We start from the raw sequence: 15073 nt of genomic DNA, 5'->3' as shown, positions 1-15073 counted from the left end.
GGGACTGATTACAGGGATCTGCATATAACCTTCTCCCTGGGGGAAGGACAACAGAAAATCGAGTGAAGGGAGACGTTGGACAGTGCAAGATATGACAAAATAATAATTAATAAATTATCAAGGGTTCATGAGGAAGCGGGGAGCTGGGAGGGAGGGGAAAATGAGGTGCTGATACCAAGAGCTCAAGCTGAAAGCAAATGTTTTGAGAATGATGAGGGAAACAAATGTACAAATGTGCTTGACACAATAGATGCATGTATGGATTGTGATGAGTCCCCAGGAAAATGATTTAAAAAATGATAAAAAAGTGTCTATATTGATTGTTTTACAATTTCTGGCCAGGTCAGTATTGTCATTATTTTCCTGATCTGGCTTCCTGCCCTTCCTCGCCTTCTCATCTTTGTTTCTGGGTAAGTATTGACTGTTTGGTCTCTGAGAATTGATTGTCTAAGGGAACACATCACTCATGGATGATAATACTTTAGAAGCCAATTTGGTTTTTTGTTTTGGCTAAAAGGTGACTTTTGGGTAAAAAGGTACCTTCTAAATGAACATCAACAACAAAAAACAAAACAAAAATAAAACTCACTGCCATTAAGTTGACTGCGACTCATCAAGACCCTTGATAGGGTTGATAGGGTTCCCGAGGCTGTAAAGCTCTATGCAAGCAGGAAGCCTTGTCTTTCTCTTGAGGAGTAGCTAGTGGGTTTGAACTGCAGACCTTCCAGTGAGTGGTCCAATGCTTATGTGACAGTGCCAGCTGAGGTCTTAGCTAGCTGACACGAGAGAACTAGATGGTGCCTAGCTGCCATATTGGTTATTATAGGACCACAGTAAAAGGTCCTGGACAGAACAAACGTAGAACAAACCTCAAATTCCTAAAAGCACCATTTTTGAAAGGTCTCTTTATACTTGATATGGTTTTCCCATCCTTTGATTTTCAACCTGCCATCATGCCTAACACATGTTGCTTGTCGGCAACCTATTGACGGGCCATGTTCTTAATCCATCCCTCATGCTCTGCCTCTTGACTAGTCACCAGGCATTCAGTGTGACTCCCGATAGGCATGACTTCATGTTTGCCGCTTTGTTATGCTCTGTGGGTGTGTGGTGGTCATGGTTTCTTTCCTTTGCTTAATTTTCTATGCTGAGTACTTATCTGAATTTTCTTTTCCTGTAATTTGTTGTTACTGGTTTTCTTTTCTTGTTTTTATCTGGGTTTTTAATGTTCTTTTTATATCAGTAAGATTTGTTAATGTCCTTTGCAGTTTCCCTGTGAGTTGGCCTTTACCCTACAGTTTGCCTTTAGCCTCTCAGTCTGTTAGCTCTTGAGTCACCGTGACGTTTTCTCCATGTGGATTTATAACTCTACCATTTACTTCTCTTGTTTTGGAGTTGGTGTTGTTTACAGGTTAACAACTTTGGTTCCCTGTAATCACTTCTGCAGCTTTCCAAGTTCTCCTTGAGTGAAATCTGGAGTGGGCTTGGTGTGGGGGAGGGGGGTGGGGTTGGTGTGTTGGGGGGAGTGGGGTTGGTGTCTGGGGAGGCGGGGAGTGGGCTTGGTGTGGGGGAGGGAAGGGGGGTTGGTTTCAGGGGAGGGAGTGGGCTTGGTGTTGGGGGAGGTGGGGAGTGGGCTTGGTGGGGGGAGTGGGCTTGGTGTGGGGGTGGGGGTGTTGCATGTCTTCAGCTGATGTTGTTGGTTCTCTGTCTGAGGGCTTCCTTTAACATTTCTTGTACAGCTCATCTGGTTTTTTACAAATTCCCTTAATTTCTTCTTATCTGAGAAAGTGTTAGTTTTGGCATCATTTTTGAAAGACGATTTCACTGATAGGATTCTTGGCTGTAATTTTTTTTTTCCATTCAGGCCTTGATATACGTTATCCCATTGCCTTCTTGCCGACATAGTTTGTGATGAGAAATCTGTGTTTAGTCTTACTGGTGTCCCTTTGTAAATGATATTTTTTCATGAGCTGCTTCTTAGAAATCTTTGGTTTTGGAAAGTCTGATTAGAATGTCTTTGTGAGTTTCTTTTGAAATCTATCCTGTATGGGCTTCCTTGAGCTTCTTGGATGAAGACCTTGTCTTTGATGATATTTGGGAGGTTCCTTGCCAATATTCCCTCAAGTATTCTCTTAATACTTATTTTTCTTCTTTTGAAGTTGGGAAAGATTTTATTGAGGCAGGGGAAGAACTCTCGGAGGGAAGGGAGAACAGAGAAAGGGACGGGGGCATCTTGAGCCCCCAGACGGGTTCTGAGACCCAACAAGGCAGGTCAGAGAAATCGGCCTGGCAGTGAGGCAGTGGGACATATACAGGGCTTGAGCCAAGGTCGGACGTACTGATAAGGAGAAGGAGGGCCTTCTGGCGCTGCAGTTGCAGGGTCTGAGTCAGCATGTGGTCTGTGAGTAAATCCTCTTAATACTTCTTTGCCTCTTCCCTTCTGGATTTATTACTCCTTGTGATGCTGTCCCACAGAACTCACAGGCCTTCTTCCTTTTTATCCCCCGATTGTTACTCAAAAAAAGTAGCATCAAATTGTTCTCTTTCACTGATATCCCCATTGATTCAATCCTACTTCTGTGTCCTCCTACTGTTATCTATTTCTGCGGTGTTATTGTTAATATTCTGGTTTTCTAGTTGTTTTTGTGTGGTTTCTCTTTGGCTATTGAGTTTCCATCTTATAATGTTTTCCTGAATTCTTTTAGGGCGTTTCTGTTTGCCTTGATCTTTTTGAGGTGTTTAAACGTTAAGTCTTTTGCATTTCTTATCATCATTCCTTCCTTTGGAAGGCTGTCTGCTGTCTATTTTATTTGCTTTTTTGAGCATCCTTTCTGGTTTCTTCATGTGACTTGTTACTGTCTGCGGTTTCAGTGGGAGGCGCTATAGTGTTAGCGTCTATGTCTATATACATGTCTGCTGATATTTTAGGTTTGGGCTCAATTTTTTGTTTGGATACGTCAGGAGCCTTTTTTGTTTTCTCCTCTAGAATGCCTCCCTTCCTTTGTGTACTGTTCTAATTGCTGCTTTGTGGGGCTGTTCTATGTGTGACTCTGTGCCATTGGTTGACGGACGGGGCGATTTCCGCTCAATGGTGGGTATGGTGGGTCACAGACCTATGTGAGTTCTCTGTCATTAAGTGTGTATGTCTTTTCTTACAGAGCTGAGTGGAGTTAGGAGAGCAGCCTCTTTCCTGATGCTGGGTGACAGATGTTGGGTGGTCAGGGTCCCTCCACAGCTCTGTGGGGTGGCCCTTCCAGATGGGTGCTTTCAGTTATTGGACTCCCGGGAGATCAGGGCAGGATGTCTCTGCAGCTGCCGTGGAGCAAGGCCCCGTGTCTGCGTGTGTTGGATCTCAGTTGATGGTAGGAGACAACGGGGCTTCAGGGAAGAGGCAGTGGGCCTGCAGGAACAATCTAGACTCTGGGCAACCCTGAGTGTGATGTTGTAGCTGCTGAATGAGGGCACCCAACTCTTATGCTTGTCACTGGCTTGGGTGGTGGTGTACAAGGTGCCTGTTTGTCAGGATGTGACAGGCACTGCTGATGAGGCGATCTGCCTGTTCTGCCAGTCACTGGGGGAGGTGCTCTCATTAGCTGCCAGATTATGGTGCAGTGGGTATGCAATCCCAGTCATCAGGTGGGTGGTGGGGAGCAAATATCACTGATCACTGGGTAGAGGAGGAAGTGTTTGGGGGAGGGTTTGCCAGGAGGCGAGGCAGAAGCATGAGCTGCCTGCCACTGAGCATGTGGGTCGAGGTGGGGCAGGCTGGGGGAGAGGACTTGTGCCACCAGTCACTGGGTGGCCCAGGAGGGAGCACTTGGTGCTGGTCACCCCCGGTGGAGTGGTGGTGGTGGTGGGGTTGCTGGCTGTCAGCTGGCAGGGTGACTGGTGGCTCTAACAGTGAATGGGGAGGGGTTGTGCCCTTAGTTGCTGCTAGGCAGGGTATACGGGAACGGTGGGGGATGGAGAAGTCATTGGGCATCAGGGCACTCCCTGAAGGCTGCAGTCAACCACCGGGGCCTGCCCCCTGCACAGGGTGAGGAAGGGGGGCTGTCCAGAGTCCAGCAGGGTTGAGGACTTCCAGCGGCTAGTCTGCGGATCCACTAGTCCAGGGGTCCTCAAACTTTTTAAACAGGGAGCCAGTTCACTGTCCCTCAGACCCATTAGAGGGCCGGACTATAGTTGGAGATCTGATCCACCATCATGCTTTTTCTCAGATCCTTAGATTCAATTCCTGCTCAGCTCTCTCTGGGGTTGTCTATCTGCATCGCTGTGCCCTACTGGGAACTCCGGGAAGTTGCCCTCCTGTGCTCTTCACCTGGGAATGGAGCTTGCTGTGTCTCAAGATGGCCCTGCTTCCCTGGGCCGACCGGCAGGGCAACTACAATCTGTAGATCTCCTCATGTGCTGTTTTCATCCAGCTTATCCTTCCAGTCCGTGCTCTATCTGATGCTCAGGGCTCCCATGTTGCCACCTGTTATGTTTCCACGGATTCCTCGGGTCTTTGCTGTAGGGGACCAGCCTGGAGTGTCTGACTGAACTACCTTGTCACTTTGGTTATATACCTATTAGAAGAAATTTAATAGGGATGAGGAGGCCTGTTCTGGGGGCTGGGAAGTTGAGAAGGTCCCTCTGCAGACTGGCGCCCTTGAGACAGACTTGGCCTGGGGTCACTAAGAACTTCTCTCAGTCTTACTTTGCATTGTCCAGAAGAGTCTGGCTCTTGGGTTTCCTCTTCAAACCTTTCTGTCCGCTGGGAACGAGAAATCTGGTTGAAGCTATATTAGGTTCAGAAGCCTGAGACGTGGGGTGCATAAGCAATTCTCTGGGCTGAATGTTCCCAGAATTATGGGTTTATCGTAATCTACGCTTAAGTCTATGTCCGCCCCCCCCCACTACCTCCCCAAGCCAAAATACTGGCTTCTAGCCTATATTGACGTTAAAACCCCCTTTGTGAATGTAACTTTCTAAATGGTATAATTTCCCCAGGGATAGTTCACACTTCATAATGACTAGTGCACGTAACTTTCAATAGGAACAAAATTGCTTATGTGAGAGCTACCTTTGAACAAAAGTGGCTTGAAACATCCAAGTATTTGCAAGATTATTCTTGCTAAATCCACCGTGGTTCGGACAGACCTGTCAACATTTCTACCCCAACTTGCGTAATACTCCCGAAACCAGAATCTAAGAAGGGCCGAGAAGAATTGTTGGAAGAACAATAAGGATTAATCGCACTGTAAGCAAGCCCCCAGGACACCCCTCTCCTTCCAGTGAAACCCAACCCAGACCGCTGGGGAGCGGTATGATTTATTGAAGAGTGCAGGCCTTCTTAAGGAGAACAGTCTCTAGAACCAAACAGTACATTATCTCCAGTGCCTCCTGAGCCTGCGTGGTTTTATTTCGTTTGGATAACAATTGTCAACATTGGTTTGCCCTCTCCTGGGAGAATCAGTAGCGTATCTGGGCGATATCTCGAAGGCTTACTCAGACACCCCCCGATGTTTCACACATGGTTCTGCCGCCATGTGTGTCACATGCCGCCACGTTGTGTCACAGCAGACTTCTGCTCCATGGGGCTCGCACTGGCTGCTTGTTAGGAGGCAGGCAGCCTTTCAATGGCCTGTCTTTTTTTTTTTTCACAATAAGATCTTTTATTTGTTAACAGTAAGTCTGAATTTTACACAGATTCTTGAACTGGTGGCTCATAGCCATCAGCTGGCTCCACTTTTGCACCTGTCTCATTGCCAGTAGTTTTTCCAGAACTGCCACCTTCACCATGAAGCTCATGAGTTTTCCCATTTCAAACTTGGGCTTTACTTTTCTGACAAACACATCATGGAGAGGATAAATAGACTGGCAAGCCTTTTCTATGTCTTCCCCAATGCTGTCTGGAATCAATTTATTGACCACTTCTTTCAAGTCATTTCTCTGCACTTCTCGGGTCATGATTTCCATCATTTTCTTTCGGATTTGGCAGACCTGCTGGTGCTGAGCATAAGAGGTCTTCCGAATCTGATTATTGCATTTTTTAGTAAAACCAACACAGAACAGATGAAGTAGATACCCATCGGTAGTCTTGACATCAACATGAGCTTCAATCATGGTCTGCCACTTCTTGACCATGGAGCACATCTTGTCCCGTGTCAGGTCCATGCCGTGGAAGTTGGTCAGGCAGTTTTTGCCCTGAACATCCTCAGTAATTAACTTAAATTTCCTAAAGGCAACCTCATTGTTCTGTAGATCAGCAAGGCTCACTTCAAAAACTCGACCCTTGAGGCCATCAGATGCAATTTTGGTTCCTTGAATCCTGGTGACTAGTGTTTTCCCAATATTTCTTATATTGAACATAGCTCGTGCTTTCACATCACACCAATCTTTCTTAGGAAACGGATCAACCACTTTCTTCTGAGCTCCTTTTTTGCCACCTTTGGTAAGGCGCTTGTTCTTGCCAACCGCCATGGCGTCCTGCAGAGAGCCAAAAGGCGGCCTGTCTTTTTAAAAAAATCATTTTATTGGGGGCTCATACAACTCTTATCACAATCCATACATCCATCCATTGTGTCAAGTACATTTTGTACATTTGTTGCCATTATTATTCTCAAAACATTTGCTTTCTCGGGGAGGGAGGAGGAGGGGGAAAAAAAGGAAACCGAGCTGATTCCAGGAACCCAAGTGGAAGGTGAATTTTGAGAATGACGAGTGCAACGAATGTATAAGGGTGCTTTGCTCAATTGATGTATGTATGGATTGTGATAAGAGTTGTATGAGCCCCAATAAAAATATTTATTAATAATTAAAAATATTTGCTTTCTGCTTCAGCCCTTGGTGTCGACTCGTTTCCCCCCCTCACAAAACCTTGATTATTTATAAATTATTATTATTTTGTCATGTCGTACACTGTCTGACATCTCCTCTCACTCACTTTTCTGTTGTTCATCCCCCAGGGAGGTGTTTATATGGAGATCATTGTGATCAGTTTCCTCATTCACCCCACTTTCCCCTTACCCTCCTCATATTGCCAATCTCATCACAGGTCCTGAGGGGTTTATCTGTCCTGGATTCTCTGTGTTTCCAGTTCCTATCTGTACCAGTGTACATGCTCTGGTCTGGCCAGATTTGTAAGGTAGAATTGGGATATGATAGTGGGGCGGGGGGTGGGAGGGAGGAGGAAGCATTTAGGATCTAGAGGAAAGTTGCATGTTTCATCGTTGCTACACTTCACCCTGACTGGCTCGTCTCCTCCCTGTGACCCTTCTGTACGGAGATGTCCAACTGAATGGCCTGTCTTTTGAGGAACATCTGGATGGACTCAAACTTCCAACCTTTGGTTACAGACTCTACCAAAACCCCACCCCTCCACCCTCTACACACACAAGCCCCAATCCACTGTTGCTGAGTGGATTCCGGGGCAAGAGCAGATCTTCCCCACGGCGTCCAAGGCGGTCAACCTTTCCAGAAGCAGACCGCCGCCACGCCTTTCTGATCGTAGGTTAGCTTCCATGTGCTTCACTCCTGTGCCACCATGACCCTGCGGCAGTCTCAAGGGCAACACACTACCCTGCGATCCTGCCAGCTACCCCCCACCAGCCCCTCTAAAACCTTTACATGTTGACTTGGCTGGAAGTTTATAAAAAAAATTGTTTTTTTATTCAACAGTTCACACACGTTTTGTGCCGTGGATTACAATCCCTCTCGTGTTAACAGCGCGCTTCCCTGATCCTCCCAAGAGTCTCCTCTGATGCCACATGTGGGTGACATCTACAGGTGAGGAAGACCGAGGGCAGCCAGCTACTGCTGTGGCCTGAAAGATTCGCAGAGTGAAGTGACAATTCTGTCAAAATAAGCACCATCACCTAGTACAAGATCTGTTCCAAGGATGCACACGCCTTTACTTTGGACAGACGACAGGCTGTTTAAAAGCTTGCTGCTGGCACCTACGAGACACTTGGGAGAACACTGGGCTTCCCCAGCTCCCGACCCAGGGGCAAAGCCTCCCAAATTGTTGTTGGGCAGCAGCCACAGCAGTGACCTCAGCGGAGCCTTCGGCATACTCGGCTGTGGGGTCCCTTTGAACTGCTGTACCACATTTGCTGCTCTCTGAAATACACAACATTTCTCAGCCAGGAGGCTTGCCACCAATGAAATCCTCTTACTCCCTCCCACTCACATTTCTGTCACTTGTAGTACTTCCTGCTCTGAACCCTGCTACTCCCGTTGCCAGAAGAAGGGGAAACGCGTGACCGGTCGCCTCTGCTTACAAATTGTCTACGTCTAGTGGATTGAACACAGTCTCCAGAGAACCCAGACTTAGTCCTCTTTGAGACTGAAGTCCATCTTAAGGCCGAGACAGGAAAATTAGCAAAACAAATGTCCATGGCCTACAGATATTACCGTTGGCTTTATAACAATGAGGCCGACTCCGTCAGGAGCTTATCCCCTTTCTTCCGATGAATGAGTAACAGGGGCCTATGCAGCTATGAAAACCACCGGCAATTGTAGACTCCAAACTACTTCAAGCAGCAACGGCCAAATATTGTGAGGGGCTGAAGCAGTCTTATCAACAAGTATGAGCAGCCCCCTTAATATCCTCTTAAAAATATTTCTGAGACCTGATCTGGAAGAGACCTGAGAAATGATAGCTCCTAGTCCTCATATGAAGAATCCCATCAGACACGCCAGTCACTAGCACATCAAAGAAACTTCAAGGGACGAATCCTGGATTCGTGGGTCTCAATTAGGACAGATATCCTCCTTGAATCACTGGAACGCTGTTATTGCTGGAGACCCCAAGCTGGGAGTTCTTAGGGTCCCGAGCAGCCCGCAGGCTTTGGAAGGAGCCAGCTTCCACCTCAGAACGTGACATCAAGTAGAGGACTGCAGGCCATGCAGACAGTCCCCACCCAGAGCCGTAGAGCAAGGCCGGCACACCCTATCCTTTAATCCTATGCTCCTTCCCTTGCTTTTCTGGCCTTTCCTCGCTCGCTGGGTTAGGGTTTTCTCATGCACAAAGGTCACTCTTACCATTACGTTTGCATCCTTGGCCACTCCTTGGTCTGAGTCCAGTCCTAGGCTACACTCTCTCTTGGTTGGCTAAAGCATAGCACCAACTTGACTGTTGGGTCTGTAGCCAACATTCTTCTTTGGGAGCTCCCAGCATCCCTAAATTGCAGTTCCTTAGAATGAATCAGGTGGGCTCGTGGGTAACTAGACTCAGCCATCAAGGCGCTTTTGGGGGGAGGCATAAACCCCAACAGGGCAGACAACCCAAATCCCAAACTCCTGACCATATCCAAAGGAGGGTCCTTTCTCCGCTCTTTGTGGGAGTTAAACTTTATAACCAAACATTCGCACACCGAGGTCTTAGAAGGGGCCGAGGGGCAGGCGGTGTATGTGGCGGCCGTGCCCCTGTCATGGGTCTCACAAGCCGAATCTCTTCTTTCACTTTAGAGCTAGCAGGTATCTGGGCAATGCCAGTACCATTGCTGGTCCTGAACTATTGCCGACGAGTGGCACCAAAAGACAATTCAAAGTGACAATCCAATTGGGGCCTTTTGGTCAAAAACAGAATACAGCGAGATCCCCAAAGAATTGTATTGGGTTTGTGGCACAAACGCATGTAAAGCCTCAAACGGAACAAAAATGTTCGAGCTTGGTCTTCAAGGTAGTCCTTGATATCTAGGGTCCATTTTGGTCCATCAGTTTATCCCCTAAGGAAAAAGATGGTTTCATAATTTAATTCAAGAGAGAGAGAGAAAAAAAATAGATCTTGATTTAAGAATTGAGAAGAAAAATCCTAAGTACTCAAGAGGAATTCAAGATTGCTGTCTTCTCTCCTTAAGCCCTTTCAGTCCATGCTTTGCAAGAACTGGAAAATCAGACTAGCTAGACAATGCTGAAGGCTACAGAACTTCTTGCCTGAAAGAGTAAGGAAAACAACAGTCATTTGAGGCACAATATTGCCTCTTGGGGCAGAACAAGTACAGTACTGGGGGAAGAATTCATCTCCTGTTATACTTAACATTCCTGCAGGTCTCCTTAGACATTTAACAAGACGAAATGGAGAGAGGAAGCAAACAAAGACATTTTAAAATTAGGTAATATGATGAATAACCAGTATTTTGGTTCTGGGGGTTCTTCAGGTTGGGGAGAGATCTATTCTCTTGGTTGAATTTGGACACTGTTAGCTTCTGGTAGAGAAGCAGACAAAAATTTCTGATCAATCCTCTCAGTGTGCGCCTGTCAATGTTCTGATGTGTGACCACTGCTATCTTAACGAAAAAGCTATAAAGCCACCATGAGAAATTCAACAAATGAGCAGGAAAACACGACATCATCAAAGGTGGAAATAACAACCCTTGGAAACTTGAGGTGGGCTTGTGACCCCTCAAAGAGCGATGAAGAGATGCATTGAGCCTCTCTCCAAATATGAATGGTCCACCCTGCAGCTCAGGTGGAAGAGGTGCTACAGGTGGGGATACACTGAGATCAGGACGACGCAGGCCCTGGATCACCACAATAAGCTGTACGTTCACCAAAGCATCCCAAAGCTGGGCTACATGAAGAAGAACCCAGCATCAGGGTTGCAGGATGATTCATTAACCTGTGATATGAAAATACCAGGCAAAAGTCAGTATGGATTCTACCTCAATGCAAAGAAAATGGAAATTCTCACAACAGGACCGAAACATGGAAGCTGTCAAGGACTTGGATCCACAATCACTGCTCATGGAAGCAGCAGTCAAGCAAGCCTACGACTCACTGCCCAGGGCCAATCTCTGCACAAGACGAGTTTACAGTGTCGAGCAAGGGTGTCATTTTGAGGACCCAAGCCATGTATTTTCAGTCACCTCATGCATGTGAAAGTTAGGATGCTGAATCAGGAAGACCAAAGAACGGAGGCATTTGCATTGTGGTGGTGGTGAGGAATATGAAAAATATTGTGTACTTCCAGAAGAACAGCAGCAGAAAAATCTGTCTTGGAAGAAGTACATCCAGAATGTGCCTTAGAAGTGGGGATGGTTAGACTTCATCTCATGTACTTTGGACAGGTAATCTGGGGAGACCTGGAAAAGTCCCTGGAAAAGGACATCATCCTTGGTAAATTAGAGGGTCGGAGAAGAAAAAGCGGACCTTCGAAGAAAGTGTTAAAAAGGAAAGATGTCACATGGATGACCAATGTGCACCTGACCCGACCCATCATATTTTCACTGGCCTCCTATGCATATAAAAGTGGCAAAATGAACGAGGGAGACAGAAAGTTCGATGCATCTGTTGGCAAGAACAGTGAGTACACTGCGGACTGTCAGATGATTGAACAACTCAGTGCTAGAAGCACAGCCAGTCTGCTCCTTAGCAACAAGGACAGCAGGACTCGAGGGACATCATCAGGGCAGACTAGCCCCGAGAGAAGGACACCATGTTTGGTAGAGGGCCAGCAGAGAGGAGGGAAGCCCTATCGAGATGGACTGACATCACAGCGGAAAGAAAAGAGGCAAACACATGGACGATGGCGAAGACTGGCCAGGGCCAGGCCACGTTTCCTGGTGCTACACATCGAGTCACCGCGAGCCAGAGCCATTCGATGACAGCAGCAGCACCAGGGGGGCTCAGAAACATCCAAAACACAAGTACTCGGAGCAGACAGTGATTGGAAGGGGTAGTATAAACGGCTAACAACCACATGCTGAGTGTCCGACTTCACTAGTCACGAAGACCTTGGGACTGTCGGAAAATAAATGTAAGCTAAGAGAAGCAGAGTCTGATACTAGTCAATTCAGCTACACTGTGGTTCTCGGTTGGACGTCATGAAGACCATTTGGATAGGCAAGGTCTTTTTTAAAGTCCCTGAGGAGCCCTGGTGGTGTAGTCCTTATGCGTTGGGCTGCGATCCTCATGGTCAGCAGATTAAAATCAGCTTCGAGGGAGAGAGGCCGGGCTTTCTACTCCTGTAAACAGTTACAGTCTCAGAAACCCACCGGGCGCTGCTGGGAGTCAGCATCCACTCGATGGCAGCGAGTGAAGAGCACTAGGCGGGGAGGAGATTGGGGACTGGGATACTGTTAAATACAGCAACTGTATGGGGCACTCGGTCTGTGGATATCCTATTAAGGCAATGGGAAGAAGCGAGGGATTTAGGGAGAAGCCCTGGGCTGGAAAGGTTCTGCTTGACAGCTGTGATTGGTCCAGCTGTTCTAACCCTGGCTGTAGCGAGAGTCATGATTTTAGTTTCCCTTCCTTGCTCCTTTCCGGAGGGTGGTGGTAACTGGCCGAGAAGCTCAAAACTGCCCTCAGTGTTCTTTTTTTTTTTTTTTAGGTGTAAAACGCATCAACACTTTTATTGTGAAGTTTAAACTATTTAACCAAACAACAGTGTCTGTCTAAACTTCACATGCAGTGTGTCTGATTTTATTTTTTTACATTTTATTCGGGGCTCATACAACTCTTATCACAATCCATACATATACATACATCAATTGTATAAAGCACATCTGTACATTCTTTGCCCTAATCATTTTCAAAGCATTTGCTCTCCACTTAAGTGCCCTCAGTGTTCTTACACTTCACCTGCCACCCATCAGGAGGTCAAGGTAGGGACCCAAGGGACCATTAAAATAAAATCCTTATAATTTTCCCTCCTGGAATCAGAATTCTGGATCGCTCTTTTCCTGATTTTGGAGGTGGTGTGGTACTGGGATCTGGCCTACACACTTGCATTTAGCTCACAGCAACGCTTAGGTTCATTACCATTCCTTTATTTGTCCACACATGAATATTTAAGCACCTAGGAGGCACACAGACCACCACCCATCTGTCCGTTCGTTGGACGCATGCTGCTATGATCCCGGAAGATATGCCACAAGTATGTCAAATAGCAGCAGCAAGGTCATCCATTGTAGATGGGTCTGGGTGGCACTTCTAGACTATGACAGACTATGAAGACAGGTCTAGCAATCTACTTCTGGAAATCAGCCAGTGTGTTCAGTCTGTGGATCACACAGACTATTATCTGAGATCGTGCCGGGAGACAGCCCCCTATATTGGAAGACACCCACACAGTATCCACACCAGGGATCAGATGTGGAACGAACAAAACCTGTGCACAGAGAAGCTCCGGGAAGTCCAGGGAGCTGCTCTCTCACCCACGGGATGACTTCTTGTTGAAGTACACACAGTGGTTACTGCTGAATAGCTGACATCCTTCAAGGGCTGTGATATCACTTTTGGCCCCTTCACGGGGACCTATCACGTGGCTCCAAAGCACTTTTCCCAAACAAAACCGAACCCACTGCTGTTGAGTCCGTCTCAACTCACGGTGATTCCACAGGGCAGGCAGAACACCCCTGTGGGTTTCCAAGACTGGAACTCTTTACAGGAGTAGAAAGCCTTGTCTTTCTCCTGCAGAGTGGCTGGTGGTTTCGATCTACTGACCTTGTGGTTAGTAGCCCAATACGTAACTCATTACACCACCAGGGCACCTAAAGTACACTCTCTCCCAATGTCCTGATATTGTCTCCTGGGCCCGCTCTCCGCTAGAGATTGATCTGCAAGGTTACTTTACTTGAGGGATGTCTGAGTTTGCAGGGAAGACTGTTTCAAAAGAGGCCACATCCCAAGGGCACCCAAATCCAAGACAAGCCAGGATGACCTTGAGTTAGGGCTGTGCTGGGACAAATGAGGGAGGGCTCCAAAGCTACGTAACGGGCTTTCAAGATGAGGACATGCGAGCCCTCTCCAGTGCATGTCAGAACAAGGGCCAGCACCAGCGCTGCTCCCTCCTCCCAAGGCAGCCTTGGAGGGGGGCTGAGGCCCAGTCTCTCCCCCGGTGCCCTGAGGCAGATGGGCAGGCTAGCGCTAAGGGAACATCTATAGGAATGGCCACAGCCTAAAAGCTTAAAATGACAAACTTAACACACACACACACACACACACACACAGACAGACACATCCCTGTTGCTGAGGACGCGGGGACATGGGTTCTTTTAAACACTGTTGGGGAGAGCTTCATTTGGTTCTTCACAGTATACCTATTTCTTCGACCTAGCGATTTCACCCTCAAGCAGTTAATGTTGATGGCGCCCCCAGACTCAGCCCCCTTGTTACGGAGCAGAGCTGCTCGTGGCTGCAGTCTTTGTGGGAGCAGATCACCAGGCCTTTTCTTCCTCGGGGCCCCGGGGTGGGCTCAAAGCACCAACTGAAGGTCACTGGTCCGCTTGCACTACCTAGGCTCGGTAAAACCACCTGCGGAGAGGTAAAACGGAAGCTGGGTCATGATCATGAAGACGTGGGAAGCAATGAGTGTTTAACACCAAAGAACTGCTCAAGGAGCCATGGGTCCTGGAGCTGTGCTACTGCCTCACAGCAGATGCTGGGAAGTGCCCTTCTCTCTGGTCCAACCGGCCACCAGAGAAGCCTGAAAGGCTGATGCATCCAGCCAGTCAGTCCTCATTCTTTGTGGCTTCCCGGGTTCCACGTCCACTTATCCATTGAACTGTAAACACAAACTCAACATTTGCAGTACTTTGGTTGGGTCATTCCCAATATGCGTGTGACTCCTGGCAGAAAGTCTCCTACTGTTTGTGTGGAGTACCTGGGTGGTGCTCAGCTGCTCACCCCAAAGTTCAAGGTTGAAGTCCTCTCAGGGGCTTCAGAAGAAAGCCATGGTGATTTACTTCTGAAACAGCAGCCACTGGAAATCCTCTGGAGAACAGTCTACTCTGATGGACGTGGAGCTGCCAGAAGTTGGGGTCAATGGCATGGTAAGCTTGTTTAATAATTTAAATAATGTGTTCAAGCCACTGTTAAAAGGGTTTGATATTATATAAAAAAAACCCTTCCCACCTGATGAAGACATGGTAGATGTTGACAAAGACTTCCCAGACTTCCCCGGCTAACTTATTTGGTATTCAAAGGTCGTCACAGGTTTCCAAAGCAGTAAGGGCCTACCTGAGCCAGAGGGTGCTATGGCTCTTCCCGGCGCCTCTCCCCTTCTCTCCTCTCCTCCTTCCTGCCTCTCACTTCTTTTTCCCTCTTCCTGGCAGAATCAAATGAGATAGCCTATCTGAAAGCACTT

The 15073-nt window shown here is 47.4% G+C and overlaps 1 protein-coding gene and 1 pseudogene across 3 annotated transcripts in view; both read right to left on the bottom strand.

Moving 5' to 3' along the window:
- Window positions 1–15073, bottom strand: part of MAPRE3 (microtubule associated protein RP/EB family member 3) — a 71037-nt gene that overhangs the window by 23639 nt on the left and 32325 nt on the right. The window lies entirely within an intron of this gene.
- LOC142430651 (small ribosomal subunit protein eS1 pseudogene) lies at window positions 5681–6486 on the bottom strand (annotated as a pseudogene).

The sequence above is a fragment of the Tenrec ecaudatus genome, chromosome 17 (genome assembly GCF_050624435.1).
Source record: "Tenrec ecaudatus isolate mTenEca1 chromosome 17, mTenEca1.hap1, whole genome shotgun sequence".
NCBI classification, from domain to species: Eukaryota; Metazoa; Chordata; class Mammalia; order Afrosoricida; family Tenrecidae; genus Tenrec; species Tenrec ecaudatus.
The sequence above is the reverse complement of the archived record's forward strand: the minus strand, read 5'-3'. Positions and strand labels throughout refer to the sequence as shown.